Source organism: Rhincodon typus, chromosome 9, assembly GCF_021869965.1.
Source record: "Rhincodon typus isolate 14 chromosome 9, sRhiTyp1.1, whole genome shotgun sequence".
NCBI classification, from domain to species: domain Eukaryota; kingdom Metazoa; phylum Chordata; class Chondrichthyes; order Orectolobiformes; family Rhincodontidae; genus Rhincodon; species Rhincodon typus.
The window spans coordinates 58,602,690-58,615,882 of record NC_063340.1 but is presented as its reverse complement, the minus strand read 5'-3'; the positions used below and the strand labels follow the sequence as shown (position 1 = coordinate 58,615,882).

The window sequence follows — 13,193 nt, the reverse complement described above, 5'->3', positions numbered from 1 at the left end:
TCTCCTATATTGTAAATATTACACCTTTAGAAGCACAAGCCGAAAAAGTTATTATGGAGAATGACAAATGACATTGAACAAATAAATCTTCATCGTGGATGACACAAGTTATGTACAGAAGTAAAGGCTAATATTGGGGCTAATAAGAGCATGGACATTAGGGTAATTCATATGAACAGAGAAATGGTACTTGAGAATCTCAAGGGAGTAAAATCTGACAAATTCAGTGTGGTGCCCCCCAAATTATATATCAAAAAAACTAATGGAGACAGATGCCTATGGTCCTTTGTGGGCTATGGCTTATTAACTTACAAAATTACCATATTTTTTGCCCATATAGAGGGACAAAATCTTAAAAGAAAATTACCAACCAATTACCTACCTGATTACATAATTAATGCCTTTGAACACTCACCAGATACTGTATTAAGCAACACCTCCTTCCCCTCCCTGCACCAAGTTTTCCAGGTGAGCACTTGTCATCTCCACTCTGCTCCCAATCTGTGCAGTCGCTAGACCTGTCTGCTTTTATAAGGGGATGGTGATTCGTACCCAAGCTGCAAGCAAGTCAGCTTCCTGCTACACTATTAACTTCTATCCAGACAGTCATGTTCAATTATTGGCAGGTAGCTTCCACTGCCAGGCGGTTTCTGTTAAACTTGGTTTTTTAACTAGCTTGCAGTTTTAAAGTTCTACATCAGAGTGTGACTGTTAATCAAAATTATAGTTAGCAAAACCTTACCGGAGGTGTTCCACCTGTATGAAATTCTCAAGTCAGTACTCATTCATCATCACATGCAAGCCTTGTCATCTCAATTCTAAGCTACCACTCTCTGGTTGACTGTTCAAAATGTTAAGTACTATCTCTTGCATTTGTGAAAGCATGATTTTAACTCTGTACTCAATGTGGCTAGGCAGTTAATCTCTTCTGTGGGACTCAACTCTTAATGTTCCACGTGTTCTGATTTCTAGTGTGCTTTGCCTAACATTAATGGAGTAATAGTGGTTTCAACATGGCATTGGTAACCTTTAACCTCAAAGATGCAGGCAACAGAATGTTAATAGGGCTTACTGTTGAATGCTCGAAGGACGCACCTGTTCTAGGTGGCAGGGCCACTTAAACTGCATGTTGGAATTAGTATGTACACTTTGCACGTACTCAACAGTTTTATGGACAAAACAGCTAAAAAGGTACCATAATATGAAATTGCAGTTATTTTGTTGGATACACAGAAGCAAGAGTTCTTCTCCTTGCCTTATTAAAATAACCCGGGCTGCTGCTGCTGCTGCTTCCCTGGCTGACCTGCTTCCTCATCTTGTCCCCAGCCCTGCACTTACTTTACTGTGCTCACTGATATTACACAGCCATAATTTACTGAGCTGATTTTTCTATTAGACATCCAGACATTTGATGGCATACAGTGAGCTCAAATCTGAAATGACCTTGACAAGCGACTCAGCTCAAGGTTAATTGTAGTTGAGCAACAAATATTGGCCCAGCCAATGACACCATGTGTCATGAAAGAATAAAAGCAAAATATAGGCTGCCAATTGTCTGCCCCTCTTCCACAGTTACATTTGTGCCTGAGTGTTCTTGGAGAGGGAGCGCACAATGTTCACTAATACTCTTGATGCCTTTAGAGAGAGATGGGCAACACAGGGGATAAGGTGCTTTATGTCCCCTTCCAACTCCATTTTGATTTATTTCCCTCTTCCTCCCTCTCGCTCACTTTTTGATGAACTGCATTGCCCTTACTGCCGATGTAAATTAATCAATTGGAAAACACTGGTGATTTACTGGTGATGGTTAATAGGTGAAAAAGCACCAGGTGTGATTTGTGGTGAGAAAAAAAGTGTTCACGTGCTGTGTAAGAGCACTTCTGGGTATAAAAGAAATATGAATGAAAAATATTGTCAATGGTCACTGCTTCCAGTTGTGCTGCAAGTACTGCAAAGCTGCCATCTCTGACTAGCACCTCCTGGGCATTGGATTTCTACCCTTAATCACATCGGGTTCAATGCTGTCCAGGTACACGTCTGATTACCTGGTAATTGCATTGTACTTCCTGGCGAGAAGCAACATTTGAGTTTGCACTGATCCATTGACTGGTGTGTAAGATATTGCACTCATTAAATTCCGTCCATTATTACAAAGTCCAAGATTCCTGTGCACAAGAATGAAGATCAAAAAGTATTTTTATTTGAATGTAGAGAAACGACAAACAGAAGAAAATCAAATCAATGCAACCATTGTCATCTGGTAATAATTGGCAGAATGTAGAAATTTGAGTTTGTGGTTTGTCAGATAGTTTATTAATCAAGCAAAATATGGCAGTAAAAGTGCACAAAACACAGAAATTTGTACACTGAAGCACTCCACTGCTGAAGTAGCCAGATCTGTGCAAGTGAAATTTGTATAGATAGGCCAACAAGAGGCAAGGCCACATTGGATTTGGTACTGGGTAATGAACCAGGCCAGGTGTTAGATTTGGAGGTAGGTGAGCACTTTGGTGATAGTGACCACAATTCGGTTACGTTTACTTTAGCGATGGAAAGGGATAGGTATATACCGCAGGGCAAGAGTTATAGCTGGGGGAAAGGCGATTATGAGGCGATTAGGCAAGATTCAGGATGCATAGGATGGAGAAGGAAACTGCAGGGGCTGGGCACAATTGAAATGTGGAGCTTGTTCAAGGAACAGCTACTGCGTGTCCTTGATAAGTATGTACCTGTCAGGCAGGGAGGAAGTGGTCGAGTGAGGGAACCATGGTTTACTAAAGAAGTTGAATCTCTTGTCAAGAGGAAGAAGGAGGCTTATGTAGAGATGAGGCGTGAAGACTCAGTTAGGGCACTTGAAAGTTACAAGTTAGCCAGGAAGGACCTAAAGAGAGAGCTAAGAAGAGCCAGGAGGGGACATGAGAAGTCTTTAGCAGGTAGGATCAAGGAAAACCCTAAAGCTTTCTACAGGTATGTCAGGAATAAAAGAATGACTAGAGTAAGATTAGGGCCAGTCAAGGACAGTAGTGGGCTTTCTGAATCAATTCGAGTCAACTCAGTCTGTGTGTACTGTGCACTATTATCATATTATTCTATGCTATTATATAATGTTTTATTACATGGCGTTTTCAAAGTTACTGTGTTAAATGTTGCACATGCAATCACTTTCAGTTACAGTAAAGCTGATATAATTAGAGAAAGCTGAAAGACTTTATTGATGAGATACTGCCAAAGACAAAGTACACAGTAGAGAAGCATCCTCTGAACTGCAGAAAATGCATTGCAGGAATCCGTGTCAACCTTTGTTTTTGTCTTGTCTCATGAATAGAAAATATGGAATAATCCCTTCTGTTTTAGCATCAGTTTTCCTCTTGGGGTGTGTGCTAGTTCGCTAGGTTTATCTGTTCTTCAGATTACCTTAATGCTCGTTTCAACGGTGCTAAATTTCCACATTTGAGCTGAGATATAGTTATCTGATATATAAAGCTGTTTTCATTTCTCCTGTTTATGACAATATTGTTTGCATTTTTCATCCACGGATCTTTTATTTCTACTTCTATATTAAAGAAAAATATAGCTTAAAAATTGCACTCAAATAAGGCTTGATTGCATAACAGTGACTTTTTTTGCTGGATGCTGATTGGGCAAGGATAGAACCCGGATATTGTGTGACTAGAAATACTCATTTGTGTGCATAAAATTGCAGCCCAGGCATTTTTCTCATGGGACTGCGCTTCTATGATGATCACTCTTGTGTTGAGGCAGGAATCCCATTAGGCATGCATGTAGCATATTAATGAAGGTTGTGAGAAGCCTTATTCCTGTTTCTGATGGCTGAACATAGGTTTTAATTGGCATATTCTGTCCACGTAAATTATATCTTGGTAAAAATACTTCGTCTGAATTTGGAAAGACAGACGTTGGGGAGGGGATATTGAGTTCATTTATTGGATTTATGTTTTCATTTTCAAAGTCATATTATAACTAGAAGCTCAGCGCTGTTTCTACTTACTGTCAACAGAAATGTGGCATGGCTAGCCAATATCACTGCACTGATGTATTTTCCTATGGCTCATTTATGACAATGAGCACGTCTGTGACTGTGTCTTAATAATTGTACTGGGTGCTAGGGTCTCAGTATTGAAAGTATGGAGGTTTGGTCATATAATCGTCTCGGGACACCTGATTACATTGCTGCAAATGTTCTTGCATTTACCATATAAATTTTACATTCCTGTATTTGAGTACATTTGCCTGTAGAAGATGTAGCAGTAGATTATTTGAAAACTCGAACTGAGGTTAAGTTGAGTGAATTAGCAAATAAATTGAAGGCAGCGGTTGTTACAATTATGATTGGAGATGTATACCATCACTCTAATCCCACTACTCTTACAGGTTTCAACATAAAATAAACATACTTTTTCCAATGACCAAGGTGACCAATTAATTACCTTATCCAGAACAGGTTTTGAATAAATAGATTTTAAACAATTAGGTTTCTTTCTAAAACCATTATAGTTTTATCATGAAAAAAAACTTATCAATTCAGCTGCAATAATTGGTGAACATGCATAGTAATATAAAACTGTAAATGTTTATTCCTCTAAATACCCTCAAACCATATGCAAACATACACCCTTAAGGAAAAGAGAAGAAAAAATAGTTTTCTCTTCAGAGATTGGTTTTCTGAAAATAAACACTTTGACCAATAGGTTATTTCTGAAGACAAAATGATAAAGCTGCTTACATTCACGAGTCTGTTGTTCCTACGTTGTAGCATGTGATCAAGTCACTAATCATGCACAATTGTCTCACAGACACAGTTTCCTCAGGAAATATAATCTTGAGATGTTCTTTCAACTGCTGTTTCAAAAAAAGAATTAGGTATCACCCTGAGCTGTTGTATCGAGTTTTCTTTTCAGAAATTGGCAACTTGTTCACAGCTTTCCTCCATCTCAGTTTGTTCTTAGCAAGCTTTCCTCCAACTGAGCCAGATAAAACAAGAACCTCTCCAAGCCAATCTTTGTTCAAAAAGCAGTCGCAACAGTATCTACAGCAAAGCAGCAGATTTCTAGGAAACCTTGTTAAATAAAAATCTCCAATGTCCACAGTGAACTTTCAGTGACCTTCTTTTTAAACCACAGATATGTGCACAAACCATTTCTACAATCCTTCTAAACTTAAGTCCTCCAAACAATATTAAATATAAGGGGTCTTCATAATACCTCTATCCCTGAAAAAATGATGCAAAGTTTTAAATGCATTTCATTGTAAAGTGTGGACGAAATAAAATATGGAAAACATTCAGACACATTTATAGACACAATTTCATTAGGTCACTAATGTGTAAATTGTATAAACTACACAATTAAGTCTGCCTACACAATACAAAGTAAACTATTCAAAAAGGTTATATTGTCGGCAAAGCCTTGGTGATTACATTGTTTTTCCTTGCAATGTTAATCATCTTTAAAACTTAAGGCAGTATCATAATTGCCTGAAAGTTTGTTTTTCCACAAAGGTTAGGGGGTTAAGACCACATATACCAATGTTTCACCATAGCTGAGATGGCCATATCCTCCAAATTGTTTAAGAGCCTATAGCAAACCCAGGATTTCTTTTTCTACAGTAGAGAATGTATTTTGTGTCAATTTAGTATTCTGCTGGCTTTTGTATGCCCCTCTCATCATCCTTTAACAGAACTGAAGCCATCACCAGCATCAGTTGCTACCTTGAACAGCTTAGTGAAATTTCATGCAATCAACACTGGTTTCATGATCAAAATGGCTTTCAACTTCTCAAAGGATGCTTATTGCTCCATTAAACATATTATCTTTGCTTTCTTTTGGAGCGAGTTAATCAGGAGAACAGTTGTAATGCTGAAATTTGGTATAAACTTTCAATAAAAACCACATCCCCAAAAATCTCATTATTTCCCATTTTGTTTTATTTTTGAGGGGAGCTCCATGAATGTTTATAGATTTGCTGTCTTGGCTGCACTTGTCCTTGCCCTACAATATTCCCGAGGAATGTTGCTTGTGCCTTTGAAAATGCACTTTTGGCAAGGTTTATTAACAAAGGAGCCAAGTATAACTTCTTAGACAAAGCTACATGTTATTCTAAATGATCTTTTAAAATCTCACTGTACACCAGTACATCATCAAGGCAAACTACACAAAAGCAAACAGTGGCAACCACATACTTAGTTCATCAGTCTCTGGGAAGTTGCTGGGGCATTTTTTAGCCCAAATAGCATTGCTTTCTATTGAAGAAGGCTGCCTGGTGTGTCGAAGAGCTGAGAATGAGGAAAATTAGGTTGGAGAAACTGTGTTAAATTGAGAAAAGGTAATTGCACTGAGATAAGGGCTGAGATGGCTGGAATGGACTGGAGAAAGGATCTTAGCAGAAAAGAAGGTTCATGAACAATGGCAGACACTGAGGAGCATCTACAAAGTTTACAGAATTGTGGATAACGCTTTCAGAACGTGGTTACACCATAGGCTAAAACTCCAGACTGAAAGAGAATGGGTGACCACCAGGCAGAGTAAGAGAACTAAGCAGGTAGTGCAGGAGTCTCCTGTGACCATTCTGCTGAGAAAATGCTGCTTTGACAATAAAATGAAAGAACTGCAGATACTGTAAATCAGGAACAAAAACAGAAGTTGCTGGAAAAGCTCAGCAGGTCTGGTAGCATCTGTGAAGAAAAAAACCAAAGTTAATGTTTCAGGTCTGGTGACTCTTAGAACTCAAGTTCTGAGGGAGGGTTTTTTTCTTCACAGATGCTGCCAGACCTGCTGAGCTTTTCCAGCAACTTCTGTTTTTGTATACTGCTTTAAATACTGCTGAGGGGAATGGCCTCTCAGGGGGGAAATGGCAGCAGCCAAATTTGTGGCAGTTGGCCCTGCTGTACAAACAAAAAGTGTGCAAATGCAATAGTCATAGGGGATTCAATTATAAGGGAAATAGGTAGGTGTTTCTGTAGCAGCAAATGAGACTCTAGGATGGTGTGTTGCTTTTCTGATGCTAGGATCAAGGTTGTTTGAGAGTGGCTACAGAACATTTTGAAGGAGGAGGGTGAACAGCCAGTTGCTGTGGTACATATTTCCTGCACACATGCTGGTCCTGGGCACTGGAAATGTGCTCAGCTTTCTACACAGACCAGGAGGAGCAAACTATGACTTTGAGCTCTCCTGCCATGATTCACTCCTTTAAATTAAACTTCTGGAAGATGCTTAATATCAAGTAGTATCCACTTCTTTAGGGCCCTTGTTACTATAAAATACAGCCCTTAGGAACTATAAACCACAAATCAACAATATAGATAATAAAAGGGATGAGGTCCTATTAGAATACAGGGAGATAGGAAACAAGGTGAAAAGTAGGACCTCAAAGGTAGTGATCTCAGGATTACTACCATTGCCACGTGCTAGTCAGAGTAGAAATAGCAGGATACATTGGAAGAACATGTGGATAAAGAGATGGTGTGAGGGGGAGGGCTCAAATTACTGGGGCATTGGGACCAGTTCTGAGGGAGGTGGGACCAGGACAAACTTGATGGGCTGGACGGTGACTGAAGCTCTAGGGGGAGTATTTGCTAAAATAGTTGGGGAGGGTTTAAACTAAATTGGCAGGGAAGTGGGAAGCTATGCAAGGAGTCAGAGGAAGGGGAGTCAAGGATAAGAAGAAAAGACAGAGAGAGAAATAAGAGAAGTGAGAGGCAAAGGAATCAAATTCCAGATTCAAACAAGGCCACAGTTTAAAAAAAATTCATGGGAATGGGACAGAATAAAAAGATAAGCCTTAAGGCTTTGTGCCTTAATAAACGGAGCATTTGAAATAAAGTAGATGAATTAATTACGCAAATAGATGTAAACAGATATGATAATAGTTAGGATTACAGAGACATGGCTGCAGAATGATCAGGGATGGGAACTGAACATGGATATTCAGTATTTACAAAGGAGAGCCAAAAAGGAAAAGGTGGTGGAGTTACACTACTGGTTAAAGAGGATATAATATATAATATTAAGGAAAGATATTAGCTCATACAATGTATAATTTGTTTGGATAGAACTGAGAAATACTAAGGGGCAAAAAACATTAGTGAGGTGGGATATAGACCACCAAGCTGTGGTGGTGATGCTGGGAATAGCATTTAACAGGAAATCAGACATGCATGCAGGAAAGGAGCATTAGATCTCCGTGATTTATCTCATGGTTATACAAGGCCTGTGGACCGGGTTGACGAATTAAAACTCTCCCATTCTTATCCCGCTGAGGCCGCCTACTGCTGGTCTTCCTATCACATCGCTGGAAATCTGACTTACCTATCACTGTTTAATGTCAGAAAATGTCTGACCAGTAAAGGCTGCCGAGCAGTTAAACAGCCACTCTTGAGTTTTGCCATTTTTCACTCACAAGTTCCGATGTGTTCGTGCCTTCCTCCCACCTGTTCTTTAAAGGCGCTGATATAACATTGTAATGCTTCTCTGCTCGGGGATTTGCTTCCTTTGGTACTTTATTGCAGTAGTAGGTATGCTCAATGTTTTGAGGTGGATTGTTAAACATTTCACTTTTTAATCCAGTTCCAATTCCTCTTTCCATACTTCTTGTACACTGTGCCAATGTAGAACTGTAGAAAATTCAACACTGGGAATTATTGATAGTATCAGTGGTTTATTAAGATTGCTTTTTGATAGTTATTTTATTTCCAAATATAAATTTCACTTTTTCTAAAGACATCATCTGGGAAAATGTTTCAACCATCAAGCATAAGAAAGTAATTAAACCTGATTGGTTCAAATATTTTTTTCTATTAATTCAGTAGTAGCAGTTATTGAACAATTCTTTTTGATCATTTGAATATTAATAATAGTGAAAGCCCAGAATCTTACATCAACGCATACCTGGTAGTGAAATACGAAGAGTTCTAAGCAGATTGACAACTATCAAGGATCTGCAGAAGGCAGAGAGTAGGGATCAAGGGTCTTTTTCAGAAAGAGTGTCAGTGACTGCAGTGGTCTGTGTTGGGACGACCAACTATTCATGTTATACATTAAAAATCTGGACAAAGGAGCTGAGGACATTGTTGCTAAGTTTGCAGATGTCACAAAGGTAAGTAGAGGGGCAGGTGATGTTGAGGAAGCATAGAGGCTGCAGAAGGACTTAGACAGGTTAGGAGATTGGGCAAAGCAGATGGAATACAATGTGGGAAAGTGAGAGGTTATGCACTTTGGTAGGAAGAGTAGAGGCAGAGGGTTATGCATGTGTGGAACGAGTCGCTAGAGGAAGTGGTGGAGGCTGGTACAATTACAACATTTAAAAGGCATCTGGGTGGGTACATGAATAGGAAGGGTTTAGAGGGATATGGGCCAAATGCTGACAAAAGGGACTAGATTAATTTAGGATATCTGGTCAGTGTGGAGAAGTTAGACTGAGGCGTCTGTTTCCATGCTGTGCACCTTTGTGACTCCGTGACTCCATCTGTAATTATGGTGACTTTAAACTACAGACAGATTGGATGAATCAAATTGGTCACAAAAGCAAAGAGGAAATAGTTTTCTGGACCACTACATTGAGGAACCAACTACAGAACAGGCCATCTTAGAGTGGTGTTATGCAGTGAGAAAGGAAGAATTGGTCATGTAGTTGTGAGAGACCCCATGAGGGTGAATGACATAATATGATAGAATTCTTCATCAATATAGAGAGTGAGGTAGTTGATTCTGAGACTAGGGAAACTACAGTGATGTGAGGTGTGCAAATAACAACCGAAAATAATGGAAGTTTAAGCTGTTTAATTGATTTCGCAATTTTAACCCCTCCCATTGCAGCAGTCTGCTCAGTTGGAAGGTGCTGGTAGTTTGTGGGACAAGAGACAGTAGAAAGAAGGTGAGAAGTTGGAATTTAAAATCAATCACAATAATCTACATTCTGTACAAACATCTATATTCTCTGAGATTTACAAATTAGATTGGTTAAAAGGCTGATAAATTATTTACTGTCCTTGGGCTATGGAACTTGAGAGGCCTAAGGCAGCTTAGAAATTGAAGAACCTAAATCGTAATTAATTTTAAAACTGCTCGGTCAAAAATTTTCCAGAATCATAATAACATTGCCTGTGTGCAAAGCATCAATGCTGGTTAGCAAATAATAAATTTTGTTTTAAAAACCTTTCATGTACAAACGCAATGTGCAGCAAGTGTACCCTGGAGCTATTACTCTAAAATGGGCTGTACAGTGAAGGTAAGAGGAGGAAAATGGCAGAGCACAACAATGTTCAGATCTGTCCATCTGTCGACTTGATTGTACGATATTGACATTTACTGAACTATTTTCAACTTGCAGTTCATTAGACTTGAAAAATTACAATAAATGTTAAGCTCAGTCATTAAACTACCTCACATCCTAAAGTAGTTTTTCTTTTGCTGTTTGCACAAACTGTTGTTAAATTTGTATGGCCATCAGCATTCGATTATACAAATGAAATTAATTATTATTAATATTATTCATATTTTGTTGATTAAGAGCTTCAAGTTATACTCTCGGTAATGTTTTCCTGAATTTTCTTTGTTTTCATTAAAATTGAGATGCCACATAAACATGGTACACTATTAATGTTTACTCATCTCTTATTTGAAACTGGTATATAATTTTTTTTAAAAAGGCACAACTTTAAGCAAACTTCAAAACCTAAATATGAGCTATTAATATTTATACTATAGAAAGCAGCAATTTGGCACATCATGTCTGTTTGCTTGAGAAATGCAGAATTAATTCCACTGCTCTGCATTCTTTCTCCCATAAGTTTGTATATTTCTTTGCTTCAGAAATCTATTAGTTTTTGTCAGAAATTGTACAATGATCTCTGCCTCAACTAACATTTGTGACAAAACCAATATGGAATGTTTCTGCTCACTCCTTTATAACAATTTTAAAATGATGATCTCTACTCACTGACTTTCCAGCCAGATGATATAATCTTATCCTGTTCATTCTACTAAATCTAATCAAAATTTAAAACAAAACTCTCATCTTTTTTTTGGTCATCTCCATATTATGGTTCAACATTCTGCTGAATTCACACTTTATGCTTTATATGTTTTAATTTTCATGTGCATTATACTACATCTTTTAATTTATCATGAACCACTTTGGTCCTGTGTTTTGTGTTCCTGTAATACGAAGCAAAATACTGTTGTCATTTTTTAAGGCTTTACAGACATACTTTGCATGCAATGTATTTGAATACCAAGGTCCATCTGTTCATTGACATCCTTCACAAGCCAAAAAATCTTAATGGTATCTATGGCAGTTAATTTCAATCAATTAAATTTATAAGATCAATAGTAGATTAATGTATGGATGAACATATTCCATTGAATGTATACTTCAGTTCTATGATTTTTCTCTGAAATTGTAAATTTCTCCAATAAAATTGCAAAATATTAAGTTATTTTGTGTTCTTCAGTTCTGAAGAAGAACCGTATTTGACTTGAAATGTTAACCTTGTTTTCCCCTCCAAACATTCTGTCAGACTAGGTGGGTATTTTTAGCACTTTTTGTTCTTATTTCAGTTTTCTGGCATTCACAATTATTTGCTTTTACATTTATTCTGTGTACCTTATACGCCTTATTATAAGGAAGGTTGTTCTCCGTTTTATGGGAGATGTTTTAACCTGAATGATTACTTGTCAGAATTATGACAAAATTGAGATAAAAAACAAATGTACAGCATAAGGATAGAATAGCAGCAAACGTAAAAAGTATATATAAAATATATTAAAGGGGAAAAGAAAGAAAGATTTGTGTCTGGATTGGGTAAGCCAGAAGTAGATATTCTTATAGAGCTAGAGGGAATGACTTAGGTACTAAATGAATACTTTGAATCTTGTGTCACTAGCAGTAAAGGATCAGGCAGTAGTCATCTTAAAAGGATAGGTAAAGTGTTATCTAAATAGTCAGCAATCCTCAAAGTAGAAGTCTTATGCAATCAAAGTGGGAATCATCTTGGGGAATGATATTTCCACCCTCATTCAGGGAAATAAGGTTTTAGATAGCAAGGACTCTGGTTACAGTCTTCCAAACATCTTTGGAAATGGGGGACATCGGAGTCTTGGATGATTGTGAATCTTATACCCCGGCTGATAAAGGGCGAAAGGGATAACCCAATAACTAAATAAAAGTCAGTCACCTTAATTGCAGTGGTAGAAGCTTTTAGAAACAACAATCTGAAAGCATTGTTGATTGATATTTGGAAAAATCTGAACTGAGATGAAAGTCAGGAGAAATATTAAAGGCAAATTGTTTTTACCTCACTTAATTGAGTTCATTGAACTAACAGAGAATTGTTAGGATAGCCTGTGTTTTTTAAATTCTTCATGGGCTATGAGTGTCACTGCTAAGGTCAGCATTTATTGAGGTCAGTAATTGCCCTCAGAATGGTGTTGAGCTGGTTTGTTGAATCACTGAATTTCATCTGGTGTAGGAACACCTACAGTGTTGTTGCCTCGGGAGTTCCAGTGGTGATGAAGGAATACCAATATGTTCTAAGTCAGGATGGCCTGTGACTTGAAGGAGAACTTGCAAAAGGTGGGTTGCCGTACGCCTGCTGCCTTTGTGGGTGGTAGAGATTTCAGATTTGGAAGAGGCTGTCAATGGCACCCTGACAAATTGTTGCAATATGTTGGAACAAAGTGAATTGCCATTTAGGCAAATATGGATTAATTATGGAACACCAGCACAGGATGTTAGGCCATTAGATATAGGAGCAGAATTAGGCCATTTAGCCCATTGAGTATGCTCTGCCAGGTTGAGGTAAAATCATTAATATCATTAACGAACTTGTTCCTTGGCTGTAGCCAAATAGATTCCATCCTTGATCCCACTGGAACATCTATCTCCCCACCACTGCAGTGTTGTTCTTATTCAGTGCCGCTTCCAGTCCATTCTTTGCTGAATACCTTTGTATTCAGAAATATTTGATACTCAGTTCAGCCCTTCTTTAAGGCATGTCTCGGTTATAGCCACATCATCATATTTCCACGTCGCAATCTGCACCCGTAATTCATCAGGTTTATGTGCCATACTGTGCACATTCACATACATGCACAGTAACCCTAATGTTTATTTTATTACTTTCCCCCTTTACTCTCAATCCACCTAGTAACTTACTAATTCCTCTTCTGTTGCCCTTG

The 13,193-nt window shown here is 38.1% G+C and overlaps 1 protein-coding gene across 1 annotated transcript in view; it reads left to right on the top strand.

The window, feature by feature from the left end:
* hhat (hedgehog acyltransferase) overlaps window positions 1-13,193 on the top strand; it is a 196,191-nt gene that overhangs the window by 46,615 nt on the left and 136,383 nt on the right. The gene's annotated exons all lie outside the window — the stretch shown is intronic.